The sequence below is a fragment of the Myotis yumanensis genome, unplaced genomic scaffold (genome assembly GCF_028538775.1).
Source record: "Myotis yumanensis isolate MYYU_CA2020_CCGP unplaced genomic scaffold, mMyoYum1.0.hap1 SCAF_1, whole genome shotgun sequence".
In the NCBI taxonomy this organism is placed as follows: Eukaryota; Metazoa; Chordata; class Mammalia; order Chiroptera; family Vespertilionidae; genus Myotis; species Myotis yumanensis.
Window position 1 is genome coordinate 144,418,333 of NW_027223752.1, and position 13,873 is coordinate 144,432,205.

Sequence of the window (13,873 nt, forward strand, 5' to 3'; positions counted from 1 at the left end):
TGTTATTTGAGCAAGTAGCCATATATTATAAGCTATGGAAGGATTAATATTTATTTTACTCTTTTCCAAAGACTCCTAATTTCTTTGGGCCAACCTTGTGCATTTAATTTACTTTAAGTGTGTGTGTGTGTGTGTGTGTGTGTGTGTGTGTGTGTGTGTGTAGGATTTTCTTGTCTTTAATTGTAAGATAGGTGATTCCAAGAAAAGAGGGTACACCCACTATGTGGACAGTTAAAATAATAAAATGAATATTCACATACATGGTACTTACCAAGCTTAATAAGTAGAGCATTGTTCATACCTTTGACCCCTGTTGTGCTTCTCCCTGATTGCATTCCCGTTTGACAAAGGAAACACTTTCCTGATATTTGTATTAATTGTTCTTTGTTCTCTTGTTTTATTTCTAAACAGTGTGTAATTGAGTTGTGGCTGTTTTGAATTTTATGTAAATGGAATAATGTTCTATTTTTTCTGATTCATAGTATACTGTTGAGATTCATTTATTTAATGCATGTAGCTATAGTTGATTCATTTTCATTATTGTATGATATTTCTACATGTAAATTACACCACTATCCAGGCTGCTGTTGATGGACATGTTGATTTTGTCAGTGTTTTGTAATTATGAACAATTACTGTTTTGAATATTCTTGTACATGCTCAAGAATTTCTCTAGCTCACTACTCTTCAAATAGGTGAGTTAGCTCCAAAAAGGATCATAAAATCAATTTAGTGGGGACTAACCAGTATTAAAAAATGAAGTAGGACAGGGAAAAACTCAGTGTATTTCCAGTATCCTGTGTATGTATACAGGATTGCAATATAAGGCATATTTTCAATCTAAGGGAAAAGAGTGCCTCTGATTAAATAATTAGATATTGCATGTTTTAAATATTCTTGTGGCACACTGATTGAAAATCATTGCTCTGGGGTATACATTTAGAAGTGGAGTTGCTAGGTTGTCAGGAAGGCCAGTCCATTTTCAGAAATGGTTACTCTACTTTCCCACCAATGAATGGCTTCTCTGCTCTACATCCTTATCCAGTGCTTAGTATGTCAATCTTTTTAACTTTAGTGATTTTGGTAGTTGTGTGGTGGTATGTCATTGTTTTTACTTTGCAATTCCCTGATTACTAAATATGGTGAGCTTCTTTTCATATATTTATAGGCCATTTGGATTTTTTCACTTATGACTTGGAGATGGCTTTTCTATGTTAGTGGTTCATTTTTTAAACGTATTTTTTTTCTTACTATATTTTATTGATTTTTTACAGAGAGGAAGAGAGAGGAATAGAGAGTTAGAAACATCGATGAGAGAGAAACATCGATCAGCTGCCTCTTGCACACCTCCTACTGGGGATGTGCCTGCAACCAAGGTACATGCCCTTGACCGGAATCGAACCTGGGACCCCTCAGTCCGCAGGCCGATGCTCTATCCACTGAGCCAAACCGGTTAGGGCAGTGGTTCATTTTTTTCTTTCATGGTTAGTGAGTGCTTCATGTGATCTATTAAAACAAATGTTTTTCCTAACTTTGGATCATGAAATTATTCTCCTATATAATACTTTGTAAAATTTTTAAATTATTTTTTTTGAGAGAGAGGAACATCGATTTCTTGTTCCGCTTATTGATACATTCATTGGTTGGTTCTTTTTTATTTTTATTTTTATTTATTTATTTTTTTTAACATATTTTATTGATTTTTTTACAGAGAGGAAGGTAGAGAGATAGAGGGCCAGAAACATTGATGAGAGAGAAACATCCATCAGCTGCCCCCTTCACGCCCCCCACTGGGGATGTGCCCGCAACTAAGGTACATGCCCTTGACTGGAATCGAACCCGGAACCCTTGAGTCCGCAGGCCGACGCTCTATCCACTGAGCCAAACCGTTTCTGGCAGGTTGGTTCTTTTTAAAATATTTTTTTATTGATTTTTAGATAGAGAGGAAGGGAGAGGAGAAAGAGATAGAAACATCTTTTTTTTTTTTAAATTATTTTTATTTATTTTTTTTATTAAAACTTTATTGTTCAGATTACATTTGTTCCTCTTTTTTTCCCCCCCATAACTCCCCTCCTCCCAGTTCCCGCCCCACCCTCCGCCCTCACTCCCCACCCACTGTCCTCATCCATAGGTGCACGATTTTTGTCCAGTCTCTTCCCGCATCTCCCATTCCCCTTTCCCCCCCAAGAATAGTCAGTCCATTCCTTTTCTATGTCCCTGATTCATTATAATCACCAGTTCATTCTGTACATCAGGTTATTTATTCACTTGATTCTTAGATTCATTTGTTGATAGATGCATGTTTGTTGTTCATAATTTGTATCTTTACCTTTTTCTTCTTCCTCTTCTTAAAGGATACCGTTCAGCATTTCGTATAATACTGGTTTAGTGGTGATGAACTCCTTTAGCTTTTCCTTATCTGTGAAGCTCTTTATCTGACCTTCAATTCTGAATGATAGCTTTGCTGGATAAAGTAATCTTGGTTGTAGGTTCTTGGTATTCATCACTTTGAATATTTCTTGCCACTCCCTTCTGGCCTGCAAAGTTTCTGTTGAGAAATCAGCTGACAGTCGTATGGGTATTCCCTTGTAGGTAATTGAGTCTCTTTCTCTTGCTGCTTTTAAGATTCTCTCTTTGTCTTTTGCTCTTGGCATTTTAATGATGATGTATCTTGGTGTGGTCCTCTTTGGATTCCTTTTGTTTGGGGTTCTCTGCACTTCTTGGACCTTTAAGTCCATTTCTTTCACCAGGTGGGGGAAGTTTTCTGCCATTATTTCTTGAAATAGGTTTTCAATATCTTGCTGTCTCTCATCTTCTGGCACCCCTATTATTCTGATGTTTGTACGCTTGAAGCTGTCCCAGAGGCTCCTTACACTATCTTCGTATTTTCGGATTTTTTTCCTTTTGCTTTTCCGGTTGGGTGTTTTTTGCTTCTTTGCATTTCAAATCTTTGACTTGATTCTTGCGCTCCTCTGGTCTGCTATTGGGTGTCTGTATAATATTCTTTATTTCAGTCAGTGTATGCTTAATTTCTAGTTGGTTCTTTATCATAGCATCGAGGGTCTCATTAGTTTTCGTGAGTCTCTCATCAAGTTTATTGGCTGCTTCTAGCACATTATTGCAAGCCCTCAAAATTGCATTTTTTAGCTCCATATCCTCCATTTCTGTCATGTTTTTTTGTCTCCGTATCTTTTATGCTTTCTTGGTGCACCCCCTTGTGGTCTTTGTGCGCAGTCTTGTTTTAGTTAAGCCTTGATTGTTGTAGTTAATACTAGAGGGATTTGACCACCAGGCCGACTGGCTGTGAGAATCAGCTGTGTAGAAAACTTCTGTCCTCTGGGGAGGTGCTAATCTAGCCTTTGCCTGAGGCGATCTGGCAAATGGCTCTGCACAGGGCTTGGGCGGGGCGGGCTCAACAGGGCGGGCGGAGGGAGCAGTTATGGCTGCTCTCAGTCCCGTTCCCAGAGGCTCTGCTTCTCAGAACCCCAGCAATGGCTGCAAATCTCGGAGAGAAGGCTGCCCTCATGAGAAACATCTTGATGAGTGAGACACATCAAACCTACAACCTGGGCATATGCCCTGACTGGGAAATCAAACCTGGGACTTCTTGGACCATGGGATAATGCTCAACCCACTGAGCCACACCAGCTGGGTCATTGGTTGATTCTTGTATGTCCCTTGACCGGGCATTGAATCTCAAAATGAGCTACCCAGCCAGGGCTCCTATATAATCTTCTAAAAGGATTATTCTCCCCTATTTTTTACATTTAGTTCTGTAACCACCCAATGTGGACTTGATTTTGTGCATAGAGTAAAATAGGGAGAAAACATGTATTTATTTTCTATATTTATATATTTTATACATATATGTGTTACATGTTATATTAAATGTCCAGTTGTTTTAACACAATTCTTTTCCTATTCTGCTGTACAGTGGTACTATGTCACAAACCAGCAGTTCATATGTGTATCGATTTGTTTTTGGACGTTCTGTTCTTTTGATGTGTCTTTGTGCCAATATCACATTTTTTAAAAAAATGTTAAAAAATATGTTTATTGATTTTTAGAGAGAGAAGGGAGAGGGAGAGAGAGAAATATCAATGTGAGAGAGAAATATGGATTGGCTGCCTCTCTTATGCACCCTTACTGGGTATCAAGCCCACAACGTGGGCATGTGCCCTGAACTGGGAATCAAACTGGTAACCTTTCAGTGCATAGACCAGTGATGGCGAACCTATGACACGCGTGTCAGAGGTGACACGAGAACTCATTTTTTTTGGTTGATTTTTCTTTGTTAAATGGCATTTAAGTATATAAAATAAATATAAAAAATATGTCTTTGTTTTACTGTGGTTTCAAATATCAAAAAATTTCTATATGTGACACGGCACCAGAGTTAAGGTAGGGTTTTTCAAAATGCTGACACACCGAGCTCAAAAGGTTCGCCATCACTGGCATAGACTATGCCCAACCAACTGACCCACACCAGCCAGGGCAATACCACAGTTTTAAAATTATTCTAGCTTATGTTATAATTCTGGACATGAGATACCATGTAAAATTAGTCCTTCCCTCTTTTTAAAAAATATCTTTCCTATTGCTCTTTGCATTTGATAACCATTTAGAATCATATTCTGCAAAAAAAATCCTTTTAGTGTATTAATTGGCTTTGCATTCAATTTGAGACTTTTTACAGTTTGAATCTTTCAATCTATGAATATAGTAATCTCCAATTACTAGGTTTTTATTTTTATTTTTAAATATATTTTATTGATTTTTTACAGAGAGGAAGGGAGAGGGATAGAGAGTTAGAAACATCGATGAGAGAGAAACATCGATCAGCCGCCTCCTGCACACCTCTTAATGGGGATGTGCTTGCAACCAAGGTACATGCCCTTGACCGGAATCGAACCTGGGACCCTTCAGTCCGCAGGCCAACGCTCTATCCACTGAGCCAAACCGGTTAGGGCTCATTTTTTAATTCTGGTAAAATATATACAACATAAAATATACACAATGATGCATATATGCATTTTAACCATTTTTGAATGTGCAGTTCAGTGGCATTAAGTAAATTCACAATGATGTATAACCATCACCAATGTCTATATCCAGAAATAAAAAAAATTTTTAAAGATATAGTTACATACAGTATTATATTAGTTTCAGATGTACAACATAGTAATTAGACATTTATATGCCTTATGAAGTGATCACCTTCATAAGTCTAGTACCCATTTGACACCAAATATAGTTATTACAATACCAATGACTGTATACGTTCCCTATTGTGTACTTTACATCCCATGACTAATTTAATAATTGGCAGTTTATACTTAATCCTCTTTATTTTTTTGCCTATCCCTTCATCCCCATCTGGCAACTATCAGTTTGTTCTCCATATCTATGAGTTTGCTTTGTTTGTTTATATTGTTTTTTAGATTCTACATCAAAGTGAAATTATATGATGTTTGTCTTTCTGTCTGGCTTATTTCACATTCTATCCTACTAGAGGCCTGGTGCATGAAATTCGTGCACCAGGCAGGGAGTGGGTTGTTCCTCAGCCCAGCCTGCACCCTCTCCAATCTGGGACATCCCTCTCACAATCTGGGACTGCTGGCTCCCAACCCCTCACCTGCCTACCTGCCTGATTGCCCCTAACTACTTCTGCCTGCCAGGCCTGATCACCCCCTAACCACTCCCCTGCCAGCCTGATCAATGCCTAACTGCTCCCCTGCCAGCCCGATCACCCCCAACTGCCCTTCTCTGCCGGCCCGGTTGCCCCCAACTGCCGTTCCCTGCAGGGCTGGTCCCCCCCACAACTGCCCTCCCCTGCTGGCCTGGTCGCCCCTAACTGCCCTTCCTGCTGGCCATCTTGTGGCTGTGGGCGCTGCCATCTTTGAGGGCGTGACAGTCAATTAGCATATTCCCTCCTTATTGGCTCTGGGTGCCGCCATCTTTGCAGCCTGCTGTTCAGTCGTTTGGTCGTCCCTCACTAACCCCCTGCTGGCCTGGTTGCCCCATGCAGCCTGTTCGGTCATCTGTTCGGTTGTGATGGTTGCTTAGCCTTAGGCTTTTATATACATTGAGTGGCCAGATTATTATGACCACCTGACGTTTGTAGGCAAATTAGCTATAATTTCGCACTGAAGTTGCTAGAGGGCCAGACCATTATAAATAGGGAAGCAGGTTGTTTACCATGACAGTAGAAGTGATTTTTTTTCAGAAGATATGAGTAAACAATGTGATTTAACAGCCTTTGAACGTGGGATACACACACACACACACACACACACACACACACACACACACACACTGAGTGGCCAGATTATTATGACCACCCCATCAGTACTTTGTTGGGCCACCTTTTGCCTTCAATAATGCGGTGTTTCTTCTTGGCATTGACTCCACGAGATGTTGAAAGTGATGCAAGGAATCTGACACCATGCCTGATGAATAGCACTGTCCAGTTCTGTGAGATTTAATGGTTGTGGAACCAGCTGCCTGATGGCTCTTTTAACTTCATCCCACAAATGCTCAATTGGATTGAGATCTGGTGATTGTGGGGGCCACCTAAGCAAGGTAAAGTCTCCCTCATGTTCTTGAAACCACTCCTGCACAATATGAGCACCGTGGCATGGCGCATTGTCTTGTTGGAAGAAGCCATCTCCATTGGGATACACCATCAACATGATAGGATAAACTTGAACAGCACCTATACTTAGGTATGTTGTGCTATTCAGACATTGTTCCACACAAATTAAAGGGCCCAAATCATGCCAGGAAAACATGCCCCAAACCATAACACTGCCCCCACCAGCTTGAAGGGTTGTACTCATGCATGTGGGGTGCATACTTTCATGCTGTTTCTGCCAAATTCTCACTCTCCATCTGCATGATGCAACTGGAAATGTGATTCATCGGACCACATGACTTTTTTCTGATGCTCGACTGTCCAGTCCGAATTGGAGACATTTTATCTTGGTAACTGCAGACAGCAAAGGTGTTTGAACAGGCCTTCGGCTTCCATATCCCATACCTTGCAGTGTACGGCTGATTTGCCTACAAACGTCAGATGGTCATAATAATCTGGCCACTCAGTGTGTGGGTATGTATATATATGTGTGTGTGTATATCTATATATATATATCCCACATTCAAAGTCTGTTAAATCGCGTTGTTTACCCATATCTTCTGAAAAAAATCACTTCTGTCGTGGTAACAACCTGCTTCCCTATTTATAATGTTCTGGCCCTCTAGCAACTTCAGTGCGAAATTATAGCTAATTTGCCTACAAACGTTAGGTGGTCATAATAATCTGGCCACTCACTGTATATAGATAGGTCCATTGTTGTTGTTGTAGTTGGCAAGATCTCATTCTTTTTATGGCTGAATAATATTCCATTGTGTATATATGTATATATGATATATATTGCATATATACCACATATGATACATATATACATATATATATCACATCTTTATTCATACGTTGTTGGACATCTAGGTTGCATCTGTATCTTGGCTATTGTAAATAATGCTGAAGTGAACACAGGGATGCATGTATCTTTTTGAACTAGTGTTTTCAATTTCTTTGGATAAATACCCAGAAGTGGGATTGCTGGGTCATATGTTGTTTCTATTTTTAATTTTTTGAGAACTCTCATGCTATTTTCCATAGTGGCTCCACAAGGGTTCCTTTTTCTCCAAATCCTTGCCAACACGTATTCTTTGTTGTCTTTTTGATAATAGCCATTCTGACAGGTGTGAGATGTTATCGCATTGTTGTTTTGATTTGCATTTTCCTGATGATCAGTGATGTTGATTATTTTTTCATGTGTCTCTTGGCCATCTGTGTGACATCTTTGGAGAAATGTCTATTCAGGTTCTCTGCCCATTTTTCAATTGGATTTGTTTTTATGTTTAGTTGTTTGAGTTCCTTACATGTTTTGGCTATTAACTCCTTATTGGACATATTGGCCTTCACCACCCTATTGTCTGTATCCATAGGTAATGTGTATTAGTATATGCATATAAGATAATTTGGTTGATCTCTTTCCGGTCCCCCTTCCCTCTGAGATTTGTAAGTCTGTTCCATGTTTCCATGCCTCTGATTCTATTTTACTCATCAGTTTATTTTGTTCAATATATACCTTGTTCATTTATTTTGATTTTTAGATTCAGTTGATAGATATGTATTTTATAGCCATTTATTGCTGATATTTTTAATCTTTTTTTCTTCTTCTTCTTCCTTTTCTTAAAGAATACCCTTCAACTTTTCATGTAATACTGGTTTGGTGGTGATGAACTCCTTAGCTTTTTCTTGTCTGTGAAGCTCTCTGACCTTCAATTCTAAATGATAGCTTTGCTGGGTAGAGTAATCTTGGTCGTAGGTCCTTGCTAGTCACCATTTTGGATATTTCTTGCCACTCTCTTCTGGCCTGTAAAGTTTCTTTTGAGAAATCAGCTGACGGTTGTATGGGTGCTCCTTTGTAGGTAATTAACTGCTTTTAAGATTCTTTCTTTGTCTTTAGCCATTGGTATTTTAATTATGATGTGTCTTGGTGTGGGTTTTTTGGCTTCCTCTTGTTTGAGACTCTTTACATCCTGGACTTGTAAGTCTATTTCTCCACCAGGTAGGGGAAGTTTTCTGTCATTATTTCTTCAAATAGGTTTTCAATATCTTGGAATCTCTCTTCTCCTTCTGGAACCCCTATAATGAGAATGTTGGTATGCTTGCAGTTGTCCCAGAGGTTCCTTACACTATCTTCATGTTTTTGGATTCTTTTTTCTTTTTGCTTTTCTTTCTTTTTTTAAAATATATTTTATTGATTTTTTACAGCGAGGAAGGGAAAGGGATAGAGGGTTAGAAACATCCATGAGAGAGAAACACCAATCAGCTGCCTCCTGCACACCCCCTACTGGGGATGTGCCCGCAACCAAGGTACATGCCCTTGACTGGAATTGAACCTGGGACCTTACAGTCCGCAGGCCGAGGCTCTATCCACTGAGCCAAACCGGTTACGGCTTGCTTTTCTGTTGGGTGATTTTTGCTTCCTCCTTTCCAAATCATTGATTTGATTTTTGGAATCCTCTACTCTACTGTTGAATCCTGTAAATTATTCTTTATTTCAGTTAATGTATGCTTATTTTCTGATTGCTCCTTTTTCATGTCTTTGAAATTCTCACTAAGATCCTTGAAAGTCTCATTAAGTCCCTTGATGCTCTCATTAGATCCTTGAGCAACTTTATAACCATTGGTTTGAATTCTGTATCCAGTAGTTTGCTTGCTTCTGTTTCTTTCATTTGTGACATGTTTCTTTGTCTCTGCATTTTGGTTGCTTCTCTGTGTTTGTTTCTATGTATTAGGTAGAGCTGCTATGTCTCCTGGAATTGGTAGAGTGGCCTTGTGTAGTAGGTGTCCTATAGGGCCCAGTGTCTCAGCTTCCCCAGTCACCTGAGCTGGGCACTCTAGGTGTGCCCCTTTCTGGGCTGTATGCACAGTTTTGTTGTAGTTGAGCCTTGATTGCTGTTGGTGTCACTAGGAGGACTTGACCTCCAGGACAATTGGCTGTGAGGACCAGCTGCAACTAAGTGGAAGAGCTGCTATGCAGGAAGACACCCCTGTGGAGAAGGACTTGCTTCAGTGGGGCTTTGGTGCTCACTGAGTCTGTCCCTTGAGTGTCGCTTGTGGATGTATAGCGTTGTAATCTGGTATGATCTGAAGATGTCCACTGGGTTCTCTGGCTCTGGGGCTTCCTGGTATGTCCAAAGTCGGCCACTGCCTGGGGCCACCTGGTAGGAGCTACAGAGAGATCTGCAGATGCCTGCTATTTGTATTGGCTTGGAAATGCCCAGCCAAGGCCCAGCTTTGAGACAAGGTAGGCTGGTGTTAGTGACAGGTCTTGGGCCTCTTATTGCTGCTTGTTTGAGAGATTTTAGAAGTCTGAAGACTGAGCTGGGACAGGCCATTCATATGGAAAAGCCAGTAGAAATAGCTTGGGTCGAGCTGCAAATAGGATGGGGCGGGGTCTCAGGGAATCACCAGGGTGGAGTGAACAATGTTAGCCAGGCTGATGGAAACTCAGACATGGCTGCCAATCAACCCTGGAATAGGGGAGGTCTTAGTACGAGATGGGCTGGTTGTCAGCACAGAAACAATGACACCTGTGAGCCCCCCCATTTGGCAGAAAGCTGACTCTGAGTTCCTACCCTGATGCCAGATAATCCAGTTCTTCACTGTATGTCCCTGGGTCTCCTTATGCTGGAGCTCAGCGGGTGTAGGACCATGTAAGTCTGTGCACCCGCCCTTTGGGAGGATCTGCTTGGTCTCCGGCAGCCTGTGTGTCACTCATCCACAATTGCCACTATTTTTTATAGCCTGAACTTATAGAGATTTCTCTTCCCAGTTCTGGAACCCTATACTGGGGGTCTGGTGTGGGGCTCGGACCCCTTGCTTCCCAGGGGAGGCCTCTGCAGCCAAGATATCCCTCCCGATTAAAAACAGTCCACACATGGGTTTCAGACCAACCTGTTCTGCCCCTCCTATCAGTCTCGATGTATTTACCTTACTTCTCTAGTTGTAGTATTTCCATTCAGCCACATTGAGGAGGTTCTGAATGATGTTTGTTTTGTATTTTAGTTGTAATTTTGATGTGGCTGTGTGAGTCGGCGAGTACCAGAGTTTACCTATGCCACCATCTTGTTTCTCCCCCTCAGGACCAATTTCAAAGACATTTTGGTGTGGATCAAATGTCTCTGTGGATGTTTTGGACAGAACCAAATAAATATCAAGGACCTCTTGGGGTGGACCAAATATGTCTGTGGATGTTTGGACAAGACCAAATGTCTTGCAGTGCATTTTTCTACTAATGTAAAATGTTGGGATTTTCAGTGGGGATTGCCTTGAATTTGACGATCACTTTGGAGAGTGGTGACATCTTAACAACATTGGATCTTCTGATCCATGAACATTTATTTATGTTATCTATACTTTCAGCAGCATTGTGTGGTTTTAGGTGTACAAATTCTTTGACTCCTTAGATAATCTTATCCTAAGGTTTTTGCGCGTATTTTTTTTGATGCAGTTGTTTCATTCTTTCTTTCTTTTTCTTTTTTTGTTAATCTTCACCAGAGGATATTTTCTCAGTTGCTTTTCAGAGAGAGTGTAAGGAAGGGAAGGAAGGAAAGGGCTGGGGGGAGGAAGGGGAGAGAGAAAGGAGAGAGAGAAACATCAATGTGAGTGATTTCACATCTACTGGTTGCCTCCTGGAAGCACCCCAACTGGGGGTGGAGATTGAACCTGCAGCCCAGGTACATGCCCTTAACCCTGTGACCTGCTAAAATCACTGGCCAGGGCTCTTTTCCTTCCTTCCTTCCTTCCTCCCTCCCTCCCTCCCTCCCTCCCTCCCTCCCTCCCTCCCTTCCTTTTTTTCATTTCCTTCCTTTTTTTTTAATAAGGGAAGTTTATTTAGAAAGTCACAGAGGTAGCCTGGCTGGTATGGCTCAGTGTTTGAGCGTTGACCTATGAAGCAGGCGATCACGGTTGGATTCCTGGTCAGGGCACATGCCTGGGTTTCAGCCTTGATACCCAGTAGGGGGAGTGCAGGAGGCAGCCAATCTATGATTCTCTCTCATCATTGATGTTTCTATCTCTCTCTCCCTCTCCCTTCCATTGTGAAATCAATAAAAATATATTTAAAAAGAAAAGAAAGTCACAGAGGTAGAAGAAGTGAGTGGTAGAAAAAATGGGCTCAGAAAACAAATTATAGAAGCATAGGAAAGGCCCATGAAGGTAGGAAAGTAAAGGTATCTTGCCTGGAGGGGGAAAAGTGGTGGAGGGGAAAGGGTGTGGGTGTGATGGGAAGGAGTACTATGCAATAGCTTTCTTAATCTTCTTTTTGTATTGTTTATTTGCAATTATTTTAATACTAAACCTTTTGAGTCAAATGTAGAGACATGCCGTTGTAATAAATAATACAAAGACATCTTCTTCCATTTACCCAGTTTCCCCAATGCTAACATCTTGAAGAACTATAGGACAGTATCACCACCAGGATATTGAAATTAATATAGTTAACAGAATAATTCCATCACCACAAGGATCCTTCAGGTGCCCTTTTTTATAGCCACATCTGATTCTTTACTGCCACCAGGCTTAGTCCTTGGTAACCACTAATATATTATCCAGTTTTGTAATTTTGTTATTTCAAGGATGTTATATAAATGGAATCATGGAACATAATAACTTTGGGGGATTGGGTTTTTTCGCTCAGCATAATTCTCTGGTGATTCATCCAAGTGGTTGAATATATTAGTGGTTTGTTCCTTTTTATTCCTTAGTGTTATGAGTAGAACACTAAGGAACAAACCACAGTTTGTTTAACCATTCATCTGCTGAAAGATATCTCAGGTACTTCTAGTTGGTGGCTATTGTGATAATGCTGTTATAAACATTCATGTGCAGGTTTTTGTGTGAACATAAGTCTTATTTCTCTGGGATGCATGTCCAGTTACACAGTTGCTGAGTTGTATGGTAGCTGCATGTTTAGTCTTTGTTTTTTTTAAAGAAATTGCCAAAGTGCCCTGGCTGGTGCAGTTCAAGGTTTGATTCCCTGTCCGGATACATACCTATGTTGCCGTTTCCATCCTGGGTTGGGTGCATGAAAGAGGTAACCGATGGATGTTTCTTTTTCTCTCCCCTTCCCTCTGTCTACTTCCCTCCCCTTCCTCTCTCTAAAATCAATAAAATAAAATAAAAAAATTGCCAAGGTTTTGTCCAGAGTGAGTGTACCATTTTACATTTCCATCAGAAATCTGTGAGCAATCATTGCCAGCATGTGACTTTGTAACTATTCTTTTTATTTAGTAACTAGAGGCCTGGTGCACGAAATTCATGCATGGGTAGGGTCCCTAGGCCTGGCCAGCAATCAGGGCCAATCGGGGACTTTGTTCCGCGCTGCCCCCTGGTGGTCAGTGCACATCATAGTGAGGGGTCAAACTCCCGATCAGTCGAACTCCCAAGGGGACAATTTGCATATTAGCCTTTTATTATATAGGATTTTAATGGATGTGTAGTGCTGTCATATGTGGTTTTAATTTGCATTTACCTAATGGCTGATGATGTGCTTATTTGCTATCTATCTTTTTTCTTTTAATCCTCACCTGAGGATATTTTTTCTTTATTTTTTTTAATGAAGCTTTTTATTTTTTAAATATTTTCATTGATTTCAGAGAGAGAGAGAGAGAGAGAGAGAGGGAGAGAGAGAAAGAGAAACATCAATGATGAGAGGGAATCATTGATTGGCTGCCTCTTGCACGCCTCACACTGGGGATTGAGGCCACAACCCGGGCATGTGCTCCTGACCGGAATCAAACCTGGGAACCTTCAGTCCGCAGGCTGACGCTCTATACACTGAGCCAAACCGGCTAGGGCTGTGGTTGGCAAACCTTGGCTCTTGAGCCATATGCGGCTCTTTGGCCCCTTGAGTGTGGTTCTTCCACAGAATACCACGTGCAGGAGTGCATGTACAGTGCGATTGAAACTTCGTGGCCCATGCGCAGAAGTCGGTATTTTGTGGAAGAGCACACTCAAGGGGCCAAAGAGCCGCATGTGGCTTGCGAGCCGCGGTTTGCCGAGCCGCAGTTTGCCGACCACTGGGCTAGGGCAACTTTTGCCTATTAAAAAAAAAAGAAGATATTCAGAGAGAGAGGAAGAGAGAAGGAGAGAAACATGCATGTGAGAGTGAAGCATTGTTCGACTGCCTCCTACATGCCCTCTCCTGGAGATTGAACCTGAGATCTGGGCATGTGCCCTGATCGGGAATCAAGCCAGCAACCTTTCTTTCAGTGCACAGGACATTGCCCAACGAAC

The 13,873-nt window shown here is 41.1% G+C and overlaps 1 protein-coding gene across 8 annotated transcripts in view; it reads left to right on the forward strand.

The window, feature by feature from the left end:
* The window catches only part of MLLT10 (MLLT10 histone lysine methyltransferase DOT1L cofactor), a 222,700-nt gene that overhangs the window by 20,595 nt on the left and 188,232 nt on the right, over positions 1-13,873 (forward strand). The window lies entirely within an intron of this gene.